This window comes from Beta vulgaris, chromosome 6 (genome assembly GCF_026745355.1).
Source record: "Beta vulgaris subsp. vulgaris cultivar EL10 chromosome 6, EL10.2, whole genome shotgun sequence".
Classification (NCBI taxonomy): domain Eukaryota; kingdom Viridiplantae; phylum Streptophyta; class Magnoliopsida; order Caryophyllales; family Amaranthaceae; genus Beta; species Beta vulgaris.
Window position 1 is genome coordinate 63,455,094 of NC_079207.1, and position 23,805 is coordinate 63,478,898.

Below are 23,805 nucleotides of genomic sequence, written 5' to 3' on the forward strand. Positions count from 1 at the left end.
AGTTAATAAGATAGAATTAGGAGATATAGTTTATCTATTATACAACTAGGAGTCTAGTTGGATATATTTTAGCAGTTAGTCTTTAGTAAGGTTTTTTAATATTTACTATAAATATGTGATTGATTAATGAGAAAAGGTGCGATACTGAGATTGGTATTGGTTGCTAGAGAAAAAATTAGCACATGCTTATTCGTATCATGTTTATTGAAAACTGACTACAAGAACTTGGTAACTACTTTTTTTTTCTTGTTTTTTTGTTTATGTTTTTATTTTTTGAAGCACTAAAAAACCGAAAACAAAATAGGATAATCTGGAGGTTCTGACCTCTGCGTTATTTCGTAATTTTTGTTCAGAACCTATGAAACTATCATTTTTATGTGTATGTGGTGGAATCTATGAAACTATTGTAATGTGTGACTGTGGACATTTTTCAGTATATGCATCTCCTAAATTATGATATAGAGAAGTGTGGAGGATAGAGAGAGTTTTGTTTATGAGAGGGAAAACGTGGTTTTTGATTGATGGGGGAGGAGCTTTGTTTTGTTTTATGATAATTAATGAGAGGACAAGTTAGTAAATTTACTTAAAATTATGGATTGGTCAGGTTTTAAGTGGATTAGAGTCACTATGTATAATTGTTTAAAGTATGGTGCTACTTTATATAAATCTTTTTTTCGCCTGCCACCAAATAGAAAAACTCAAAATAGGAGGCTACCATATAGAATTTCCCAACAAATTTTAGCATGTAAGGCAATGTATTAATTTGATGTATATTTATAAATTATCAATGTTCTATATCACTAATAGATTATGAAAGATATTAGTGATCGAAGTTGTGTTGGCAACTTTTTTCTAGGCATCCTCTTTTCGTTGTCGGGGAAAACGTTACTTTTCGTTTAAACAAAGGACGTTCTAAGAATGAGTCATTGCTTTCAAGTAACATCATAAATGCAAGGTATGTATCCCCTTGTCTGAAGCTTAAGGGGTTAAAAGAAAGTGTTACACGATCTTACCATTTTAGATTGTGAAAGAGTCCTTGATTTGGGCTCAGTTGTATACTTGTATTGCAATATCTATAGGCAACTTGACAGACTACAATATGAAACAAAACAAAACTCTTATACCGAAAGATATACAAGGAAACGAACTATATATGAATAAAAAATCTACATATATGTTTATCTACTATTAATTTAAAAGGAGTCCATGTGACATTTTGTTTGACTTGAGCTAGTTGTATTTTGCTTATTAGGAAATAGGAAATCTTTGGCTAAGAGAGAAAGTGTTGGCGTCAAACAGGTGTGGTACCGTACCAATTTGTGGCTCTATTGCAAAAATGGTACCTTTTTTTTCTAAAATTTGTATTAATTTTAATCTTAGAAGTGTTGTTTAGTTGGAACTAGAAAGTGATACAATGGTATCAACATGTGTTTCATTAGACTAGGTTTGAGTGCCAAACATACATATAACAACACCATTATATATCCAAATGGTGCCGATCTCTTTTGCAAATGCTACCATTTTACATACAATCTGGTACCAATCACACGCCTGTTGAGAGTTGAGACTGCGCCTGTTTGACGCCAATAATAGCTAGTAGCTGATATGCTTTCACATATGAATGGTGTGTGTCTGACATTTTATTTGGAACTTGACATAATTTTGTTCACTTGATGACCTCAGTTCATTCCTTTCATTCAGGCTGTGTTCTAACTTCTAAGTAGTAGGAACACTTTTTCTGAGGATATTCTAATCTGAGCAAAAGTGTGAGATAACTAAAGCAGTGCAAACCAGGAACTTGGAGAATATCCTAAATCTTCTACCTTCAAATGTTCATGAAAGGCTTTCTGAGTGAAAGGCTGAGGTAACTGAATTCGGAAGAGCAGAAGAATATGTTGTTTAACCTGAACCAGCAAATCTGCAATGCTGAAAACATCAGCTCAGGCAAATATTTTCCTTCTGTGTTTAATACATTGCCTGAAGAAAGTATAATCTAACTTCTATTACAAAACATAGAACAAATGCTTGTCTCTAAACCAAAGAATAAATTCAACATAAAAGAACTTCCTATTGAAGGTAGTTAATTGTTGGGTATGTGGATTGGGAAGTTGTAGGGAGGTTAGTGACGATGTAGGGCTTGTGCAGCTGAGGTATGAGGATTCGATATTGAAACTCCATTGCTCTTGACTTGAATCAAAATCATTCCATTCATTTTCTCTAGAGAAAATGTATTTTTATACTAACCATTGTTTCTTTAATATATGGAATTCATAAATACAGGACGAAATTAAAAGTGTGCCTTTTAGAGAATTTGCCTGTTCAAGCCATGAGACTTACCCTCTTAAGGATGAGTTTGTGTTGCTAGATTAGCTCTATTTAAAAGGGTTTCTAGGCTGTCGAAATGGATGTAATAGTAAGGCACATCCTTATCTATGTATTATCCCAAAGATATCCGCCCTTCTTTATGTTGATTCAAAATTCGAATGGCAAATAAATTTGTGTTATGCAAGTGCTTAAATTTGTCATGCCACTTTGTTTCTTCCATTTGATAACATTGTCCTAGGAGCACATTTATCTTCTATTTTCTAATGAGCCGTTGTGCTTCTTTGCTCTTGCTATCTGACAAAAGGAACAGTTCAGAATTGACCCATCAAGTCAAATGCCGAAGAGAAGACTGCTGGCTGGAGTGGAGACATTACTGATAAATAATCATATGATACTATGCAAGAAATCACTCATCAACGTAATCTCACGATAATTTCTGCTGCCTTGAAGCAGGTATTCTTTTGCCTATGTTTATTTGTAATATTCCCGACTAATTTTCTTATTTCTATTTTCACTCATGCTGTATTAACTTATATGTTGTGAATTAGTTTGCAAAATACTGCAAGTCTGAGCTTCATAACTGAAAACTGGGAGAGTTTCATAAAGGTGTCCCCTGCTAATCAGTGACATATCAGGGGATTATCATAGAATATTCCGGTAGTATCTTTTAGTCGGTTGTTAATAAGAATATAAATGAACGAAATAGAACGAGATGTTTGGTGACCCTGAGATTGTTTGAACTTTTGCAAATTAACAGGTCACTGGAGACTGGGTATAGTTTTAACTTGTAAGTTGTACGTTTGGAGCAGTAACATATGACCAATGATTTTAAAAAGCAAAAACCACAAATATGCTAATCCCACATCAAAATTTTATAGAGTTATTGTGCTCTTTATATCGTTTAGCTTCAATATAATGTTTGTCTCTTCGGAGACATCTGATAAAATTGGAACGATACAGAGAAGATTAGCATGGCCCCTGCGCAAGGATGACACGCACAAATCGAGAAATGGTCCAAATTTTTTTGGTAAAATTTGCTGTAGGAATACAGACTTCAATTTCCTGTTCATGTTCATATTTTGCTACAGCAAAAGATCAATATCAGTATCTTGTGTTTCAACTAATTCTCTTGTCTCTCTGTTGTTGTGAAATGTGAACGATCCAAGTACCCAACTGACTGCCCTTGAAAGTTGAAAATATAACACTTGAAACTAGTTGAAAGTGAACTTAAAGTAACACAAATTGAGAAATGGTCCAAATTTTTTTGGTAAAATTTGCTGTAGGAATACAGACTTCAATTTCCTGTTCATGTTCATATTTTGCTATAGCAAAAGATCAATATCACTATATCAGTATCTTGTGTTTCAACCAATTCTCTTGTCTCTCTGTTGTTGTGAAATGTGAACGACCCAAGTACCCAACTGACTGCCCTTGAAAGTTGAATATATAGCACTTGAAAGTGTTTCTTCCTTTGTGATGTATATCCTCAAAAGCATAGTATTCTGGATTTTTTTTACATTAGAGTTGAACTTAAAGTAACACTTGAAACTAGTTGAAAGTGATTCTTCCTCTATGCTTGATATCCTCAGAAGCTTATTATTCTGGGTTTTGATACATTAAGAGTTTTTCTATGTAAAGTTCCAGTTCCTCCCCCCACCACCCCCCACCCAAATGTAAAGTTCCAGTTTGTCATGTCCCACATCAATTGGGAAATGATGCTCCCATGGCTAGTCAAGAGATAAATATAGGTTTCTAGATTGTGAATACTCATACCTTTCTCGGCCTTTTGGCTAAGATCAAGTGTAGTATCTGTTCTTATCAGTTTAATATCTGATACGTGGGTCATCGACCCACAATGATATTAAATTTATTTTTTAAGGGGGAGCATCCACCACAGTAGCTTGCTACTGGGATCCTCAAGTGTCGCCCATGCGTTGCACTATTGCTTGGGCACAGGCGCGTCCCACCAAAGAATAATTTAGAAAATTATGTTACTTGGACTTAGTACTAATGATTTAACTTTGGAACAAAGTGTGCCCAAAATTTGTACAATGACACAATCAGGGTCGACAAAACTTTTAGGCATTTTTTGAAAGCTATATTAGGGTCGACAATAATTCTCAGCTGCAAATGACAGCACTTTAAGTCCAAAAGTATGGAAGTTTTGTTAAAAATTTCAGTTGCTGAAGGAGATGAATGAAGAGTGGGATAAATTTTTTTCGCTGTGGATATTTGATACATGTTGGTTTTATGAGTGCTTGCTTTTTGCTCTAATTGGCTGTTTCTGTTGTTTTACAAGTGTTTGGTTTTATGAGTGATTGGTTGTTTTTGTATCTATTGTCCATAGCATTGGGTACATTTGGAGCAGTTTACCTTGGCAACATGTTAAAACTTCAGTATAGAGTTGTCTCTTCGGAGACATCCGATAAAATTGGAACGATACAAAGAATATTAGCATGGCCCCTGCTCTAGGATGACATGCACAAATTGAGAAACGGTCTAGGGTTGTTTGGACCATTGCTACAGGAATTTACTCATCAATCTTAACTTAAGCGCAAAGATAACACTTGCCTATTCATATTGTAAAACAGACTTGAACTTGTTGCTTTTACTCTTGCATAAGAGTTGACAATCTTTTGATTTGGTTTTTGAACAGAGCATGTATCATTTCGTTAAGCTCAACTCTCGCCTTCCATTTCATTGGCCTTTCAAAATAATTGTTATCCTTGAAGCTTTTAACATAACATGACTATATAATAGATGCCTGTTTTGATTATATTATTGTATTTCAAAGTTTGGAGATAGAATTGATTAGGGGTTGCGCGAACGCAGACCCCCACTAACACAAATTATGACGTACACTCTTCCTCTTTGGGAAGATGTTAGGCAGGCATCCCTCCAAAAGTGCAATGGAGGCTACGTGCCTAGGCCATGGGCCTTTTTGATGGCCCATTGACCCCGCCCAGGTAAGTAAGTTTGGCAATGTTCCATGCCTTCAATTTAAATCTATGTTGTTCTTCCCATTACTGTTTGTCATTGATGTGGGATGGGAATGTGGAATGTAGAGGTCAAACCATAAGTATCAAAGATGCCAATGAAGTAGCTTGCATCTAAAGTTCTCCCCATGTGATAGAGTCATAGATTTTCGTATTGTGGAGCAGAAGCATATCCTAACTTGTCATATCGTACTGTCTTGCTCTCTTTCCAGGACACATTGTCACTTTGGTCCTGCACTTGGGAAAATTCTAAGAACATATGAATTACGTAACGAAGTCAACAAGGTCCTTTGGAGTTGAATCAAGGTAACATGGTCATCTAATATATCTCTGTAGCTTCTATAAGATTTCACCATTTTATCTGAACCAGATAAAGACATGGTACATTAGGAACAGCCTCTTTGGTTATGATTGTGCATTTTGTTAACTTGGCGAGAGTTTATGTAACTCAGTTGCTCCATCTTCCTAGTTATATTTTGCTTTCGGGCCGCTTCATGGTCCTTATAGTTTAAAGCTTTGTGGAGTTTGTTGATTTGTACAAATGTTCACAGACCGAGCTTTTCAAAGGTAAATTAGTTTGATATAATGCTTTGCGTTTTTAAGAAAGGATGTATCATTTCATTTAGTGAGCTCATCTCTTGCCTTACCTTCTGGCAACCATTCCGCTAGTAGAAAGACTGTGCACGAGGATCAATATATGTAAAGGAAAAGAGTTATGATTGTATTATTACAATCTAAGTTGCAGACTGGCATATCTTGTACATCATGTAGGTCAAAATGATAATCATGGGAATCTATTAGTTTAGAAACTCTCAAGGTTTTGGCTTCTGCGATCGAGAACTTGTTGCGTGTTCTAAGGCTATTGCAGACTGGCATATCTCTTGAGAAAATGTATTTTTATACTAAACATTGTTTCTTTTGTATGAAATTAAGAAATGCAGGATGAAATTTAGAGTGTGACAATTAGAGAATTTGCCTATTCAAGCCATGCGACTTACCCTCTTAAGAATGAGTTTGAGTTGCTAGATTACCTCTATTTAAATGGGTTTATAGGTTGTCCAAATGGATGTAAGAGTAAGACACCTCCTTATATATGTATTATCTTAAAAATCAACACCCTTCGTTATGCTGATTCAATGTTTATATGGTACTTGTGTTATGCTAGTGCTTAAATTTGTCATGCTACCTTGTTTCTCCCATTTGATACATTCATATTTATCTTCTATTTTTTAATGAGCCATGGTGTTTCTTTCCTCTTGCTATCTGACATACATCTAATGAAAGCTTAAAGGAACGGGAGGAGAGGGTTGACACATCAAGTCAAATGCCGAAGAGAAGACTGTTGAGACATTACTGATAAATAATCATATGATACTATGCAAGAAATCACTCATCGACATGATCTCATGATACTTTCTGCTGCCTTGAAGCAGGTATTCTTTTGCCTACGTTTATTTGTATAATTCCAGACTAATTTTCTTATTTCTATTTTCGCTCATGCTATATGTAAATTATATGTTGTGAATTAGTTTGCAAAATACTGCAAGTCTGAGCTTCATAACTAAAAATTGTGAGAGTTTCATGAAGGTGTCCTTGCTAATTAGGGACATATCAACGATCTATCATAGAATATAATCAGGTCAGTGGAGACTGATATAGTTGTAAGTTGTACGTTTGGAGCAGTAACAAATTACCAATGATCCTAAAAAGCAAAAACTTCCAATAAGCTAATCCCAAATTAAACGTTTATTGTACTATTTTTCTCTAGTGTCACTCTCATCTATTTATATAGCCTTCGTGATTCTCTTTCCCCTCTAACTTACCTGCCTTTTCACTGATTTATTGTGCAATTCCTATCGTACCCCTAAATAGCTGATTCATTATACGAAAGTAGTACTAGATAGCCTTGGTGATGTATTTTTCTTTTGACATATTACTGAAAATTTGTTTTCCTCTCACCCATACATAGCCTAAGTTTACACTTCTTGTTTAGAGAATTTGAGATAATTCAAAATCTTCCGTACATATAGAAACTTATATATTGATGGAAGCCCCTTTTAAGGATCATAAAAAGAGCTTCCTCCAAAGATAAACAAAGGGGTATTTAGACAATTCAGACACTTGAAAAATTGTCTCATTGCTTTACCCCACTTTATGGATTCACTTGTTAGAGTTCTTCTAGTGCTATCTCAATTGAAGGCTTTCCTCAATTTCAAAATGTTACCGGAGTAGCTAGTGTAAGTTAGCACTAGAAAAGGACTTTAATGTTTTTACGAGGTGCTTATGTTGTGCTTTGTTGGGAATAAGTGTTTTCCCACTTCTACCAAGTTGTTTGTGAAGGGGGTGAAAGAGATACATGTATGTGAGTATGTGACCTGAGGTTTTCGGGGATGGTTTACATTGCACATTAAATTGGACAGAACACATACTTTACATTAAAAATTAAATTGAACACCAATACATTACTCTTATCATAACAATGTACTAAAATCTTATTCTGAGATTAATGGAAGCTCCTAATAGGAACTCCCTCCAAAAATAAACGTATGCCACTTTATGCAGCGAGCACACGGTATTCTTTAGTAAAAGGCGAAAGAATAGTTCGCTCTGTGCTCAATGCATGGCTGCGTGAGTACTCCAATGCAAGGCACAGGAATTTATCATTGCAGTTCTAGCTTGGTCTTTATACCTTATTGATGTGGGATTACTTAGGACTACGGCACAGAAATGGTACGGTTACTTATACCTGCCTGAGCTTATCTATGATCATAATAAATCCTCCAAATAGAATACAGGTCCTGGAAGATCCAGTTTACCCACTAATGTCATTTTTAAATCAAATCATATCGGCTAGAAAGAAATGGTGCCAGTCTCTTTTACAAATGGTGCCATTACAAGCTGGTACCAATCAGGCGGCTGGCGAGATTGCGCAAGTTTGACGCCAATAACAGCTAGTAGCTGATATGCTTTCACATATGAATGGTGTGTGTCTGACATTTTATTTGGAACTGACATAATTTTGTTCGCTTGATGATCTCATTTCATTCCTTTCATTCAGGCTGTGTTCTAACTTCTAAGTAGTAGGAATACTTTGTTTGAGGATATTCTAATCTGAGCAAAAGTGTGAAAATAACTGAAGCAGTGCAAACCAAGAACTTGGAGAATATCCTAAATCTTCTAGCTTCAAACATTCATGAAAGGCATTCTGAGTGAAAGGCTGAGGTAACTGAATGCGGAAGAGCAGAATAATATGTTGTTTAACCTAAACCAGCAAATCTGCAATGCTGAAAACGTCAGCTCAGGCAAATATTCTCCTTGTACAAGCTAACTGCTATACAAAACATAGCACAAAAGCTTGTCTTTAAACTGAAGAATGAATTTAACATAAAAGAACCTTCTAATGAAGGTACTTAATTGTTTGGTATGGGAGTGGCAGAGTGGGACGTTGTAGGGAGTTCAATGACGATGTAGGAATTGCGGAGTTAAGATATGAGGATTAGATATTTTTGAGCTACCATCACGCTTGACTTGAGTCAACAACATTCCGGCCTTTCATTTTCTCTTGAGAAAGTGTATTTTTTATACTAAAATTTGTTTAATGTATGAAATTAAGAAAAGCAGGATGAAATCAAAAGCGTGTCTTTTAGAGAATTTGACATTCAAGCCATGAGGCTTGCCCTCTCAAGAATGAGTTTGAGTTGCTAGATTAGATCTATTTAAATGGGTTTGTAGGTTGTCCAAATGGATGTAAGAGTAAGACACCTCCTTATCTATGTATTATCCCAAAGATCACCACCCTTCTTTATGCTGCTTCGAAGTTCGTATGGCACTTGTATTATGCTAGTGCTTAAATATGTCATGCTACTTTGTTTCTTCCATTTGATAACATTCATATTTTTATTCTATTTTTCAATGAGCTGTTGTGCAGCTTGTGCTTCTTTGCTCTAGCTATCTGACATAGACCTAGTGAAAGCTTAAAAGGAACAGGAGGAGAGGGTTGACCCATCAAGTCAACTGCCGAAGAGGAGACTGTTGGCTGGAGTGAACATTACTGATAAATAATCATATGATACTATGCAAGAAGTCACCGATCGACATGATCTCATGTTTATTTCTTTCGCCTTGAAGCAGGTATGCTTTTGCCTATGTTTATTTGTATGATTCCAGACTAATTTTCTTCTTTCTATCTGTATGTAACTTATATGTTGTGAATTAGTTTGCAAAATGCTGCAAGTCTGAGCTTCGTAACTAAAAATTGTGAGAGTTTCATGAAGATATCCCTTGCTTATATCAGGGGTATTATCACAGAATATTTGGGTAGTATCTTTTAGTCGGTAGTGTACTCAATTTAATAAGAATATAAATGAAAGAGAGGGTGATAGGACGAGTTTTTTGGACTTGGTAACCCTGGGATTGTTTGAGCTTTTGCAAATTATCAGGTCACTGGAGACTGGACAAGTTACCAATGATCCTAAAAAGCAATAACTACCAATAAGTTAATCCCACATCAAAAGTTTGTAGAGTTATTGTGCTCTTTATATTGGTTAGCTTCAGTATAATGTTTGTCTCTTCGGAGACATCTGATAAAATTGGAACGATACAGAGAAGATTAGCATGGCCCCTGCGCAAGGATGACACGCACAAATCGAGAAATGGTCCAAATTTTTGTGGCAAAATGTGCTTCAACTATTTCTGTTGTGATTTGGTTTCTGAAGAGAGCATGTATCATTTCGTTGAGCAAGCTCAGCCCTTGCATTTCATTTTGGTGGCCTGTCTCTGAGTAGGTTGTATCATTACAATCTGAGTCGCGGAGTTATGCGTACTGTGGTTCTCAAAATAATTGAGAACCCTTGTAGAGCTTTGACGTGACATGATTCACTTAACGGATGCCTGTTTCAAATTTTTGATTGGTTTATTGTATTTAAATGTTTGGAGATAGAATTGATGGACTCACTTGTTGGAGTTCTTTAAGAGCTATCTTAATTGAATCCTCAATTTCAAAAAGTTATCCTTGAGTAGCTAGTGTAAGTAGCACTAGAAAAGGACTTTAATGTTTTTCTAATTAGGTGCTTATGTTGTGCTTTGTGGGGGAAAAAATGGTTTTTCCACTTTCACCTAGTTGTTTGTGAAGGGGGGGTGGGGGGGGGGTGAAAACAGGTTTCAAGTGACAAAATTGTTTTCCCAATATGGAAAATATTTTCCCTTATTTAACAAAGAAAGCCTTATTTTCCTCGTAATTCCATCAATGTAAAGGATTTCACATGAATCAAGCGAGAAATAGATTGTAAATTTGTTTTCTTTGAGACGTAGATGCATATGAGTATGTGATTTTTGGCAATCCTTCTTTTAAAATGGAAAATAATAATCCTATGGTTTTCAGGGATGGTTTACATTGGACATTAATATAAAAGCACATACTCTACATTAAATCTTATTCTGAGATTAATGGAAGCTCCTAATAGGAACCTCTCCAAAAATAAACGTATGCCACTTAATGCAGCGAGCACACGGTATTCTTTAGTAAAAGGCGAAAGAATAGTTCGCTCTGTGCTCAATGCATGGCTGCGTGAGGATTACTAAGTAAGGCAGAGTAATTTATTATTGCAGTTCTAGCTTGGTCTTTATACCTTACTGGTGTGGGATTACTTAGTATGGCTATGAGGAAATTATTTATCCAGCATAAGACTACAGCACAGAAATGCGTGTTGTTTCTGTTGCCTCGATGAATAAATTATCTGCTGGAAGTATATGGCTTATATGGTTACATATACCTGCCTGAGCTTATCTATGATGATAATGAATCCTGCAAATAGAATACAGGTCCTGGAAGGTCCAGTTTACCCACTAATGTCATCTTTAAATCAGATCATGTCTGCTGGACAGTAATTCGCTACATTTATAAGTTCAGCCTAAGTAATGCTAGCATAAAGTTGCTAAATTTTAAACCTTAGCTAATTCAACATATATAAAAGAACTTCCTAAAGAAGGTACTTAATTGTTGGGTGTGTGGAGTGACTGAGTGGGACGTGTTAGGGAGGTTAGTTACGATGTAGGGCTTGTGGAGTTAAGGTATGAGGATTAGTTATTTTTGATCTACCATTATTCTTGACTTGAGTCAACAACATTCCAGCCTTTCATTAAACATTGTTTCTTTAATGTATGAAATTAAGAAATACATGACAAAATCAAAAGTGTGCCTTTTAGAGAATTTGCCTATTCAAGCCATGAGACTTACCCTCTTAAGAATGAGTTTGAGTTGCTAGATTAGCTCTATCTAAATGGGTTTATAGGTTGTCCAAATGGATGTAAGAGTAAGACACGGAGACACCTCCTTATCTATGTATTATCCCAAAGATCACCACCCTTCTTTATGCTGCTTCAAAGTTCGTATGGCATTTGTGTTATGCTAGTGCCTAAACTTGTCATGCTACTTTGTTTCTTCCAGTTAATAACATTTATATTTATATTCTATTTTTCAATGAGCCATTGTGCTTCTTTGTTCTAGCTATCTGACATACACCTAGTGAAAGCTTAAAAGGAACAAGAGGAGAGGGTTGACCCTTCAAATCAAATGCCGAAGAGAAGACTGTTGGCTGGAGTGAGACGTTACTGATAGATAATCATATGATACTATGCAAGAATCACTGATCGACAAGATCTCATGATAAGTTCTGCTGCCTTGAAGCAGGTTTTTTTTTTTACCTATGTTTATTTTTATATTTCCCGAGTTATTTTCTTATTTCTGTTTTCGCTCATGCTGTATCTAACCTATATGTTGTGAATTAGTTTGCAAAATGCTGCAATTATGAGCTTCATATATAAAATTGTGAGAGTTTATGAAGGTATCCCTTGCTAATTAGTGACATATCAGGGGATTATCAGCGAATATTCGGGTAGTATCGTTTAGTCGGTAGTGTATTCAATTTAATAAGTATATAAATGAAAGAGAGGATGGTAGGACGAGATGTTTGTGACCCTGAGGTTGTTGGAGATTTGCAAATTATCAGGTCATTGGAGACCTATATAGTTGTAAGTTGTACGTCAGTAACAAATTACCAATGATCCTAAAAAGAAAAAACTACAATAAGTTAATCCCACATCAAAAGTTTGTGCTCCTTATATAATTTGGCTTTAGTGTAATGTTTGCCTCTTCGAAGACATCTGATAAAATTGGAACGATACATAGAAGGTTAGCATGGCCCGTGCGCAAGGATGACACGCACAAATGAGAAGTGGTCCAAATTTTTTTTGCCAAAATTTGTTGCATGAATACAGACTTCAATTTCCTCTTCATGTTTATACGGTTTATTCACAAAGTATTCCCCGAGTTTTCAAAAAACTCACCTAGTACACTCCATGTTTTCAAAATTCACTAGGTACCTCTCAATTTTATGTGAATACACCCAAATTCCCTTATTGACTAACGGTGTTAACCGTCGTTAGTCATTAACCCTCATTTCTGCTTTAAACCCTAATTAACCTCTAATTCTAATCCTAATCGTAACCCTTACCCTAACTCTAACCCTAAATCCTAAACTTTACCCTAGCTACCCCTACCCCACCCTCCCACCACCTCTGCAGCCTCCTCCACCCCACCCCCTCCCCCACCCCTACCCCTACTCTTACCCCTGCAGCCCCCCTCCCACACCCTCGCGCCGCAGTAGCCTTAACCCAGTTCCTCCAACCCTCCCCCACCATCGCTCCCCCCGATTTCACAACAGGCCCCCCCATTCCTACTCCAGTCACAACACCACTCCTATTCCATTTTCGAGATCTCCGGGTAAATTTGCGAATAAGGTCTCGCTAAATAACCCGAACATGTTGCTCGCGATGGGGGGTGGGGTTATGGGCACGCGACAGGGGGTGGGGGTTGGGCTCGCGACGGGGGTAGGGGAGGGGTGGGATTCTGGGCTCGCGATGGGGGGCGGGGGGCTAGGCTCGCGACGGGGCTGCGGGGGGTATGGGAGGGGGAGGGGCTGCTGGGGTAGGGGCAGGGGTGGTAGGAGGGTAGGGGAGGGGGTTAGGGTTAGTTAGGTTTTAGGGTTTAATTAGGTTAATGGTGTTTAATTAGGTTAATTAGGGTTTATTTAGGGGGTTAAGACTAACGGCTTTAAGCTTTTAGCGTCGTTAGTCATTAAAGGTATCTGAGTGTATTAGTTTGAAACTTAGGGGTACCTGGTGAATTTTGAAAACATGGGGTACCAGGTGAATTTTTTGAAAACTCGGGAGTATCTGGTGAAAAAACCAATTTTTATATTTTGCTACAGCAAAGATCATCAGGTGGTCTCACCGTCCCAGTGTTCCACTGGTTCTCCTGTCTCTATGTTGTGATGAAATGTGAATGACCTAAGTGAAAGATGGTATAATCCCCTAATTGGGTTATGCCCTTCATTGAGTTAATATAGCCATACAGAGATAGAGTTACCATAAATATACAAGGCAATAATCTAGCCTATGATTCTAAATATAAATACAAGATATACAAAATATATACTCTAATACACCCCCGCAGTTGGAGCGGGAGGGGAGCAGACGCTCAGGCTGGAACGGAACCGAGTGAAGAGGTGGCGAGGCAACCCCTTGGTGAAAATGTCAGCGTAGTGATACTTAGCAGGGACATGCAATACACGAATGGTACCAAGGGACATGCAATACACGAATGGTACCAACCTGAGCTTTTTCGCGAACAAAGTGAATATCAAGTTTAATGTGATTGGTTCGCTGATGTTGAACCGGGTTGCCAGATAAGTAAACGGTAGAGATGTTATCACAGAAGATCATAGTGGCTTTGCGTAGAGGAAAATGTAGCTCAAGCAGAAGATTACGAAGCCAACTAGTTTCAGCTACAGCATTAGCAACACCCCGGTATTCGACCTCGGCACTGGACCGAGAAACAGTGGCTTGACGCTTGGAGGACCAAGAGACAAGGTTATCGCCAAGATAAACACAATAGCCAGAAGTAGAGCGCCGGGAGTCAGGACACCCGGCCCTATCAGCATCAGAGTAGGCTGTCAATGTGTGGGACTTAGAAATAAAGAGGCTAAGTCCATGATGGAGAATACCTTTTACATATCGTAACACTCGTTTGAGTAAATGAAAGTGTGGTTCCCGTGGATCATGCATGAAAAGACATACCTACAGCATAGCCGATGTCAGGACGAGTGAATGTAAGGTATTGTAAAGCCCCAGCAAGGCTGCGATAGAAAGTGGGGTCCGTGACAGGTGGACCAGCAGTAGCATTGAGCTTTGATGAGGTGTCAACTGGGGTGGTAACAGTATTGCAACCTGTCATAGAAGCACGAGCCAAAATGTCCTTAGCATACTGACTCTGAGAAAGAAATAAACCAGTGGAAGTACGAGTAGCAGTACTGCCAAGGAAATGGTGAAGAGCCCCAAGATCAGTCATAGCAAACCCAGCAGAGAGTTGAGCAATAATGCGCTCGAGGAGTGTAATGCCGGAGGCAGTCAAAATATTATCATCAGCATACAATAGTAGATAAGCCATGTCAGTACCACGACGATAGATGAACAAAGAAGCATCACACACACTACCCTAAAACCCCTGAGATAACACAAAAGTAGCAAACCGCTGATACCAAGCACGGGGTGCTTGCTTGAGGCCATAGAGAGACTTGCGAAGTTTGCACACATGATGAGGGGTAGTGGGATCAACAAAACCAGGGGGCTAATGCATATATACAATATCATGAAGATTACCATGTAAAAATGCGTTCTTGACATCAAGCTGATGTATGGGCCAAGAACGAGAGACCGCAAGACCAAGGACAGTGCGGATGGTAGCCGGTTTGACAACCGGGCTGAAAGTCTCATCACAATCCAAACCAACTTGTTGGTTTTTACCATTACCAACCAATCGAGCTTTATATCGAGCCAAAGAACCATCAGAGTGAAATTACAACCATAAACTCCGAATAACATGAGCACTAGGGGGACGGGGAACCAAATCCCAAGTATTATTATCAATTAGAGCACGATATTCGTCCTGCATGGCACTATTCCAGTTACGGTCACGAAGGGCGGAAATGGGGGATTTAGGTAGAGGAGAAATGGAAGAGGGAGAAGTGACAAGGAGATTAAGTGGCCGACGAGCGGAGATGATGCCATTTTTGGAGCGAGTGGTCATGGAATGATGGGGAGGTGGTGGAGGTGGGGGTGGTGGAGGTGGCGGAGGGGGCGGTGTTGGAGTGGGAGGGACTAACGTGGACGGAGTGGGGGGGGGCAGAGAGGTAGAGGAGGGGGGGTTTGAGTGGGCCGAGGAGGAGGGGAGTGAGGCTGGGTGGGGGAGAGAGTGGGGTTGGGGCGCAGAGGAGGAGAAGTGGGTGGGGACGGGCTGGATAGGATGGGGGGGGTTTGGGCCTGCGGGTGTAGTGAAGTGTAGGGCGAGGGAGAGGAGGGTGTTGGGGGGAGTGAGTGGGCCGGTTGGGAGGGGGCTGGGATGTTAGATGTGTGGGGTGGGGTTGGGTAGAGGGAGCGGGCCGGCTGGTAGAGGAAAAAAAAATTCCTAGCTCTGATTACCATGAAAGATGGTATAATCCCCTAAATGGGTTATGCCTTTCATTGAGTTAATATAGCCATACAGAGATAGAGTTACCATATGTATACAAGGCAATAATCAAACCTATGATTCTAAATATGAATACAAGATATACAAAATATATACTCTAATACTAAGTACGCAACATGTGAATGACCTAAGTACCCAACTGACTCCCCTTGAAAGTGTTTCTTTTTCTGTGATGTATATTCTCAAAAGCTTAATATTCTGGACTTTTTTTACATTAGTATTGAACTCAAAGTAGTAGTTGAAACTAGTTGAACGTGATTCTTCCTCTATGTTGTATATCCTGAGAAGCCTACGTTTCCGGGGTTGGTTACATTATAGTTTTTCTATGTAAAGTTCCTGTGTGTGTTGCCCCACATCAATTTATCACTTTAATATCTGATATGTGGGTCATCGACCCACAATGATATTAAATTTTATTTTCTAAGGGGGAGTAAGCGTTGCCCATGCGTTGCACTATTGCTTGGGCACAGGCGCATCCCACCAAAGAATAATTTAGAAAATTATGTTACTTGGACTTAGAGTACTAATGTTGAATACAGATATGTCATATTAATGTGATTTAACTTTGGTGTAACTATGCGAGTGTTTAAACTTAGTGAAAGTATTGGGTCAGACCGTCTGACCCAATATTCTCGTCAGACGGGCTGAGCCCAGTACTATAATATACAGCAACGACGGCGGTCGAAGGATTCTCCACCATTCCCACATAAAACCCACCACCACCACCACCACCACCACCACAACCACCACCACCACATTACAAAGCCTCATCCATCTCCACCGCCACCACCTCAGTTCTCGATGCGACACTACAGGAGAACTTCTTCTTACTCTTCCTAATAAGATACTGTTTTTGAAGTATGAGGATCTAAAGGAGAATCCTAGTTTTTATTTAAAGAAGTTAGCTGAGTTTATTGGTATGCCATTTTCTCCCCAAGAAGAAGAAGAAGGTGTCATCAAGCAAATAATAGATCTGTGCGATATTAACAATCTTAAAGAATTGCAGGTTAATAAGAGTGGTTTGCTAAGTAAGATGGTGGAGAACAAGAGTATTTATAAGGAATGAAGAAGAAGGAGAAAGTGAGAGAAAGTAGAGGTTAGTTTTCTTTTCAGTTGGACTTTGTTTTCTTTCAGTTGGACTTTGTTTTCTTTCAGTTGGACTTTTGTTTCTTTCAGTTGGACTTTGTTTTCTTTCAGTTGGACTTTGTTTTCTTTCAATTGGACTAACTGAAACAAAATGAAGACTACTGGAAGAAAAATGAAGACTACCTGAAAAAGAATAAAGACCAACTGAAACCCAAGTAAGTCTAACTGAAGCGCAAAAACCAACTGAACAAAAAGAAGACTAACTGGAAAAAAAAAGACTAACTGAAACAAAATGAAGACTACCTGAAAAAAATGAAGACTACCTGAAAAAGAATAAAGACCAACTGAAACCCAAGTAAGTCTAACTGAAGCACAAAAACCAACTGAAAAACAAAGAATACTAACTGAAAACAAAATGAAGACTACCTGAAAAAAAATGAAGACTACCTGAAAAAAAAAATGAAGACTACCTGAAAAAAATTGGAACCACCTGAAAGTCGTCCGACCAAGATTATGGTCGGACGAGTCCGACACAATACGTTCTTTTAAACTTTACTAGTTTCTAAGCAAGTTAATGTGATATATGCCCAAAATTAATGTGACTTATGCTCAGTCTGAGTAACATTGCCTAAATTATCTTATAGAAGTTACAGCTATCATATCAAGGCGGTACAGTGACACCAAAAAAGATAGGGTCAGATTGCTGACAAAATTTTTAGGCATTTTAGAAAGCTACATCTTATTACAAATGATAACAATTAGTTTGCATTAAATTCTCATCTGCAAGTGACAGCACGTTAAGTCCAAAAGTACGGAAGTTTTGAAAAATGTCTCAGCTGCTAAAGGCGATAAATGAAGAGTGGGATAAAATATTCTCATTGTGGATCTTTGATACTTGTTGGCTTTATCAGTGCTTGTTTGTTGGTCTAATTGTTTCTGTTGGTTTTACAAGTGTTTGTTTGTTGGTTTGATTGGTTTGATTGGTTGTGTTGCTATCTATTGTCCATAGCATTGGGTACATTTGGATCAGTATACCTTGGCAATATGCTAAAACTTCATTATAGTCATATAGAGTTGTTTCTTTGGATACATCTGGTAAAATTGGAAATTTGGAACGATACAAAGAAAATTAGCATGGCCTCTCCTCAAGGTTGACACGCACAAATTAAATCGAGAAATGGTTCAGAGTTTTTGGACCGATAAAAGGGAACGGAAATTGGCCGATACGGCTAGAAATTTTTCAAAAAATTCACACTATTATGTTCTAACCTATTTAGGTTGTTTTAGTTTATGAAGCATTATTATAACATAATATAATCTAATTTATTAGAATATCTTGTTTAATCAGCTATATAATTAATTCATAAATTTATTTTTGGCCAATGTTTGAAAAGAATGGATGTAATGGGGATAAATACGTTCTGATGTGACGGGAACGACAAATTCAAAATCCATTTCAGAATGACAGTTCTGTAACGGAACGGGAGAGTTTTAATTCCATGCTTGGAGCTTGTAAAATAATCTTTCATGGCCTATGTAGTTAAAACTTACGCTTGAATTTTCATGTCACAGGTGTGGAGTTGCATAGTCTTAAGTCACCCATAACAGGTTAGTGTAGAGCTGTAATCATAGCTATTTGAGTTATTAGTTTCCAAAGGTTGGTTGTCGACAGGTGCATGAAGCCCATGTTCATGCTATATCATGCTGGAAGAGCCCAAGAGGACCAGTTTAGGTCTTATGTTTACAGTCTGAGGTTTGAAACCTATCAGTCCCACATTGAAAGTTAAAGAAGTTAGTTCTCTGTTTATAATGCAGAGACTGCAGTATTAGATTGTCTCTTCGGAGACATCTGATAAAATTGGAACGATACAGAGAAGATTAGCATGGCCCCTGCGCAAGGATGACACGCACAAATCGAGAAATGGTCCAAATTTTTTTGGCAAATCTTGCTCCATATATCCAACCTTAAGAGTAAGTCTGTCACTCTAATCAAGTTATCTGTTTCAAATCTGATACCAAAAATGTTGACCCACAGTGATATCTAAATTATATCGCAACGGGGAAGGGTCAATTACAGTGGTTATCTTCCCCCTCATTCATGAACAAGACAACATCACATTAGTTTATATTTTTTATGAAGTTAATGAACTGGATTTCTGGACATGTTGATCGAAAATTGAACAAGATGGTATTCATTAATTAAGCTAAAATTGCAGAAAGATGGTAAATATCAAGTATTTGAGTGACTTGACATCTCCCAAGCTAAACACTAAAATGAACTCTCAAATATTTTCTTCATAGTTCGATTTTAGTCTCACTCTTATCTATTTAAAGTCTTCATGATTCTCTTTCCGCTCGAACTTATCTGCCTTTTCACTGATTTATTGTGCAGTTCCTATCACACACTCCTACTAGCTGGTTCATTACATAAAACTAGTACTAGATAGCCTTGGTGAGTTTATTTTTTTTTTGACACGTTACTGAATTTTTTTTTCTCTCACCCATAAATAGTCTAAGTTTAAACTTTTTTTCTAGAGAAATATAGATAATTCAAAATCTTCTGCACATATAGAAGCTTATAATTTTATTGGTGGAAGCTCCTTTAAGGATCTCAAAAAAGAGCTTCCTCCAAAGATAAAGAAAGGTGATATTTAGACAATTCAGACACTTGAAAAAATAAGAATTGCTTTACCCCAATTTATGGACTCACTTGTTGGGGTTCTTCAAGAGCTATCTTAATTGAAGGCTTTCCTCAATTTCAAAAAATTATCCGAGTAGCTAGTGTAGTTAGCACTAGAAAAGGACTTTAATGTTTTTCTAATTAGGTGCTTATGTTGTGCTTTGTTGGGAAAAAAATGGTTTTCCACTTTCACCTAGTTGTTTGTGAAGGGGGGACGAAAACAGGTTTCAAATGACAAAATATAGATTTCCAAATATGGAAAATATTTTCCCTTATTTAACAAAGAAAACCTTGTTTACCTCGTAATTCCATCAATGTAAAAGGATTTTACATGAATAATTAAGCAAGAAATAATTTTAAATTAGTTTTCTTTGCGAGGTAGATGCATATGAATGAGTATATGATTTTTGGCAATCCTTCTTTTAAAATGAAAAATTATAATCTGTTATGGTACTATCATAACAATCTGCTGCTGAAATCTTATTCTGAGATTAATGGAAGCTCCTAGTAGGAACCTCTCCAAAAATAGACGTATGCCACTTAATGCAGCGAGCACACGGTATTCTTTAGTAAAAGGCGAAAGAATAGTTCGCTCTGTGCTCAATGCATGGCTGCGTGAGGATTACAATGTAAGGCAGAGTAATTTATTACTGCAGTTCTAGCTTGGTCTTTATACCTGACGGGTGTGGGATTACTTAGTACGGCTATGATGAAATTATTTATCCAGCATAAGACTAGAAATGCGTGTTGTTTCTGTTGCCTTGATGAATAAATTCTCTGCTGGAAGTATATGGCTTATATGGTTACTTATACCTGCCTGGGCTTATCTATGATCATAATGAATCTTGCAAATAGAATACAGGTCCTGGAAGATCCAGTTTACCCACTAATGTTATCTTTAGATTAAATCATGTCTGCTGGACAGAAATGGTGCCAATCTCTTTTCAAATGGTGCCATTTTACTTACAAGCTGGTATCAATCACGCAGCTGATGAGATTGCGCATGTTTGACGCCAATAACAACTAGTAGCTGATATGCTTTCACATATGAATTGTGTGTGTCTGACATTTTATTTGGAACTGATATAATTTTGTTCGGTTGATGATCTCAGATCATTCCTTTCATTCAGGCAGTGTTCTAACCTCAAGTAGTAGGAATACTTCGTTTGAGGATATTCTAATCAGAGCAAAAGTGTGAAAATAACTGAAGCAGTGCAATTCAGGAATTTGGAGAATATCCTAAATCTTGTAGCTTCAAACGTTCATGAAAGGCTTTCTGAGTGAAAGGCTGAGGTAACTGAATTCGGAAGAGCAGAAGAATATGTTGTTTAACCTAAACCAGCAAATCTGCAATGCTGAAAACATCAGCTCAGGCAAATATTCTCCTTGTACAAGCTAACATCTATTACAAAACTTAGTACAAAAGCTTGTCTTTAAACCAAAGAATGAATTCCACATAAAAGAACTTCCTAATGAAGGTACTTAATTGTTGGGTATGTGGAGTGGGACGTTGTAGGGAGGTTAGTGACGATGTGATATTTTTGAGCTACCATCGCTCGTGACTTGAGCCAACAACATTCCAGCCTTTCATTTTCTCTTGAGAAAATGTATTTTTTTTTACTAAACACTGTTTCTTTGATGTATTAAATTAAGAAATGCAGGATGAAATTAAGAAATGTAGGATGAAATTAAAAGTGTGATTTTTAGAGAATTTGTCTATTCAAGCCATGAGCCTCTTCTTAAGAATGAGTTTGAGTTACTAGATTACCCCTATTTAAATGTTTGGAGATAGAATTGGTTAGGGGTTGCGCGAACGCAGACCCCCACTATCACAAATTATGACGTACACTCTTCCTCTTTGGGAAGATGTTAGGCAAGCATCCCTCCAAAAGTGCAATGGAGGCTACATGCCTAGGCCATGAGCCTTTTTGATCGCCCATTGACCCCGCCCAGGTAAGTAAGTTTGGCAATATACCATGCCTTCTATTTATATCAATGTTGTTATTCCCATTACTGTTTGTCATTGATGTGGGATGGGAACGTGGAATGTAGAGGTCAAACCATAAGTATCAAAGTCTCCCATGGTGCCAATGAAGTTGCTTGCATCTACACTTCTCCCCGTGTGATATAGATTCATAGATTTTCATATTGTGAGCAGAAGCATATCCTAACTTGTCATATTGTGCTGTCTTGCTCTCTTTCAGGCCTTCTAGATTCGTCTTGTATTTCTCTGCTGAAAATGAAACAAGCTCTCTATTTCCCCCCCACATGAATACTAAAACTATGTAAGTCCTTGTGTTCATGTTTCACTTTTCACTGCTTTCTCAATATATGTTGTCTCTGTTCTGCACAAATCAAATACATTATACAAACCACACACTTTAGCTCATTAACAGTTATGTACATTTTGTTAAAGATGATGCTGGTCTAGGTTAACTGACCTTGTGCTAGTGCTTGACGATTGATTCTTTTTTTTGGCTGATGCTCCTTTGCGATATGTGATATCACTTGCTTTTGTTCCATCCAACTGCTTCGATATTTTACTTCATAAAAGAAACTAAAGGATCCTTACTTTTTTGTCGTTTGTCTTTTTTACAAGTATAGAGGATCTTCACTTTGTTGAAGCTGTCTGTGTTGCATTATGCTACTTCCTATTGTTCGACATGTATGTGATTAGAGATAAATCTCTCTGAAGTACACATGACTGTTTATTTGTAGACTCTCAGTGATTGATGCCATTATAACATGTTTTTCCCTGACCTACGTCTGCTGTGCTCTGATTTTACTTGCTGCTGAATGCTTATGTCTAGTCACAGGCTTTATATTTCTTTTGAAATTCTATAGAAAAATTTCCTTTATTAAGTGATCATTCCATGTGTCTTATGTTGACTATCTCATATAGGAAACCCACACTTAAGACTGGAATGACCACAAAAATAGAGGTATGAAGATTACAAAGCATACTTGTACTTCATTTTGCTCTTGTTGCCAAATATCGGGGATTGGAGCTTGTAGCTTGTAACTCCAGTGTTGGAGGCTTGGAGCTTATAATACAATCTTTTAGGGGCTATGCAGTTGAAACTTACCCCGCCGCTTTTGAATTTTGATGCCACAGATGTGGAGTTGCATAGTTATTAAGTCACCCATAACAGGTTAGTGTGGAGTTGTAATCAAAGCTTGAGATTTGAGATATTAGGCTTCTTTCCAGTGTTTGTTTTGTTTGCAAAGTTGGCTGCCGGCAGGTGAATAAAGCCCATGTTCATGCTATATCATGCTGGAAGAGGACCAGTTTAGGTCTTATGTTTACAGTCTGAGGTCCGAAACCTATCATCCCACATTGGAAGTATAAGAAGTTAGTTCTTTGTTTATATTACAGAGGCTGCAGCATAAGACTGTCTCTTCGGAGACATCTGATAAAATTGGAACGATACAGAGAAGATTAGCATGGCCCCTGCGCAAGGATGACACGCACAAATCGAGAAATGGTCCAAATTTTTTTGGCAAATTTTGCTCCATTCAACAGGTTTCCTTTTTTCTCTAACCTTGTGCAAAATGAACAAATTAGTCTGTTAGCCAGCCTTAAGAGTAAGTGTGTCATCTCTAATCAAGTTATCCGTTTCAAATCTTCTTAAGAGTAAGTGTGTCATCTCTAATCAAGTTATCCGTTTCAAATCTTCTACCAAAATTGTTGTTCCACAGTTATATTTACACTATATTGTAGAGGGGAGGTGCTGGTGAATCATACTTGTTTGTTACATCCCTTCATTCATGAACAAGGCAACATAACATTACTCTTATTTTTATATCAAGTAATGAACTGGAATTTTATACTTCCTCCGTTCCATAATAAGTGGAACACTTCTCTCTTTTATGTGAGAGCTTTTTTAGAGAAGTGTTTCACTTATTATGGAACGGAGGAAGTATGAAGCTGAAAAGTACAGAAAAGGAGAGGATAAAGGTTCAAGTATTCGAGTTACTTGATGCACTCCAAGCTAAACACCGAAATGCACTCTAAAATGTTTTCTTTAGAGTTCTAACTTCTATTTCTTTCTAGGATCCTCAATTTATAGTCTTCATGATTCCCTTTTCCTTCCAACATATCTGCCTGTTCTCTATAGCTTTCTAACTGGTTA

The 23,805-nt window shown here is 37.6% G+C and overlaps 1 long non-coding RNA gene, 13 other non-coding genes and 1 pseudogene across 15 annotated transcripts; 10 read left to right on the forward strand and 5 right to left on the reverse strand.

Moving 5' to 3' along the window:
- Nucleotides 1–3,246: 3,246 nt before the first annotated feature.
- LOC125499135 (U6 spliceosomal RNA) lies at nt 3,247–3,349 on the forward strand. Its single transcript, XR_007275854.1, has one exon. It is a non-coding gene; the product is annotated as a U6 spliceosomal RNA (small nuclear RNA).
- A 745-nt stretch (nt 3,350–4,094) lies between these two features.
- On the forward strand, nt 4,095–4,292 carry LOC125499278 (U2 spliceosomal RNA). The gene has a single exon (XR_007275993.1). It is a non-coding gene; the product is annotated as a U2 spliceosomal RNA (small nuclear RNA).
- Nucleotides 4,293–4,731: 439 nt separating this feature from the next.
- Nucleotides 4,732–4,834, forward strand: LOC125499141 (U6 spliceosomal RNA). The gene has a single exon (XR_007275860.1). It is a non-coding gene; the product is annotated as a U6 spliceosomal RNA (small nuclear RNA).
- Nucleotides 4,835–5,137: 303 nt separating this feature from the next.
- On the reverse strand, nt 5,138–5,299 carry LOC125499193 (U1 spliceosomal RNA). The gene has a single exon (XR_007275910.2). It is a non-coding gene; the product is annotated as a U1 spliceosomal RNA (small nuclear RNA).
- A 2,532-nt stretch (nt 5,300–7,831) lies between these two features.
- LOC125499290 (U5 spliceosomal RNA) lies at nt 7,832–7,947 on the reverse strand. Its single transcript, XR_007276004.1, has one exon. It is a non-coding gene; the product is annotated as a U5 spliceosomal RNA (small nuclear RNA).
- A 1,938-nt stretch (nt 7,948–9,885) lies between these two features.
- LOC125499134 (U6 spliceosomal RNA) lies at nt 9,886–9,988 on the forward strand. Its single transcript, XR_007275853.1, has one exon. It is a non-coding gene; the product is annotated as a U6 spliceosomal RNA (small nuclear RNA).
- A 782-nt stretch (nt 9,989–10,770) lies between these two features.
- On the reverse strand, nt 10,771–10,885 carry LOC125499282 (U5 spliceosomal RNA). Its single transcript, XR_007275996.1, has one exon. It is a non-coding gene; the product is annotated as a U5 spliceosomal RNA (small nuclear RNA).
- A 1,581-nt stretch (nt 10,886–12,466) lies between these two features.
- On the forward strand, nt 12,467–12,568 carry LOC125499140 (U6 spliceosomal RNA). The gene has a single exon (XR_007275859.1). It is a non-coding gene; the product is annotated as a U6 spliceosomal RNA (small nuclear RNA).
- Nucleotides 12,569–16,238: 3,670 nt separating this feature from the next.
- On the forward strand, nt 16,239–16,387 carry LOC125499279 (U2 spliceosomal RNA; annotated as a pseudogene).
- Nucleotides 16,388–18,079: 1,692 nt separating this feature from the next.
- On the forward strand, nt 18,080–18,184 carry LOC125499146 (U6 spliceosomal RNA). The gene has a single exon (XR_007275865.1). It is a non-coding gene; the product is annotated as a U6 spliceosomal RNA (small nuclear RNA).
- A 571-nt stretch (nt 18,185–18,755) lies between these two features.
- On the forward strand, nt 18,756–23,169 carry LOC109135368 (uncharacterized). Of its 2 annotated transcripts, XR_007275741.2 has the most exons (3): nt 18,756–18,963; nt 21,877–21,957; nt 22,575–23,169. It is a non-coding gene; the product is annotated as an uncharacterized LOC109135368 (long non-coding RNA). The 2 variants fall into 2 exon arrangements; XR_002040307.3 differs by having other exon boundaries at nt 18,756–21,957.
- On the forward strand, nt 18,826–18,928 carry LOC125499133 (U6 spliceosomal RNA). Its single transcript, XR_007275852.1, has one exon. It is a non-coding gene; the product is annotated as a U6 spliceosomal RNA (small nuclear RNA).
- On the reverse strand, nt 20,171–20,285 carry LOC125499284 (U5 spliceosomal RNA). Its single transcript, XR_007275998.1, has one exon. It is a non-coding gene; the product is annotated as a U5 spliceosomal RNA (small nuclear RNA).
- On the reverse strand, nt 21,472–21,633 carry LOC125499182 (U1 spliceosomal RNA). Its single transcript, XR_007275899.2, has one exon. It is a non-coding gene; the product is annotated as a U1 spliceosomal RNA (small nuclear RNA).
- Nucleotides 23,067–23,169, forward strand: LOC125499132 (U6 spliceosomal RNA). Its single transcript, XR_007275851.1, has one exon. It is a non-coding gene; the product is annotated as a U6 spliceosomal RNA (small nuclear RNA).
- Nucleotides 23,170–23,805: the final 636 nt, after the last annotated feature.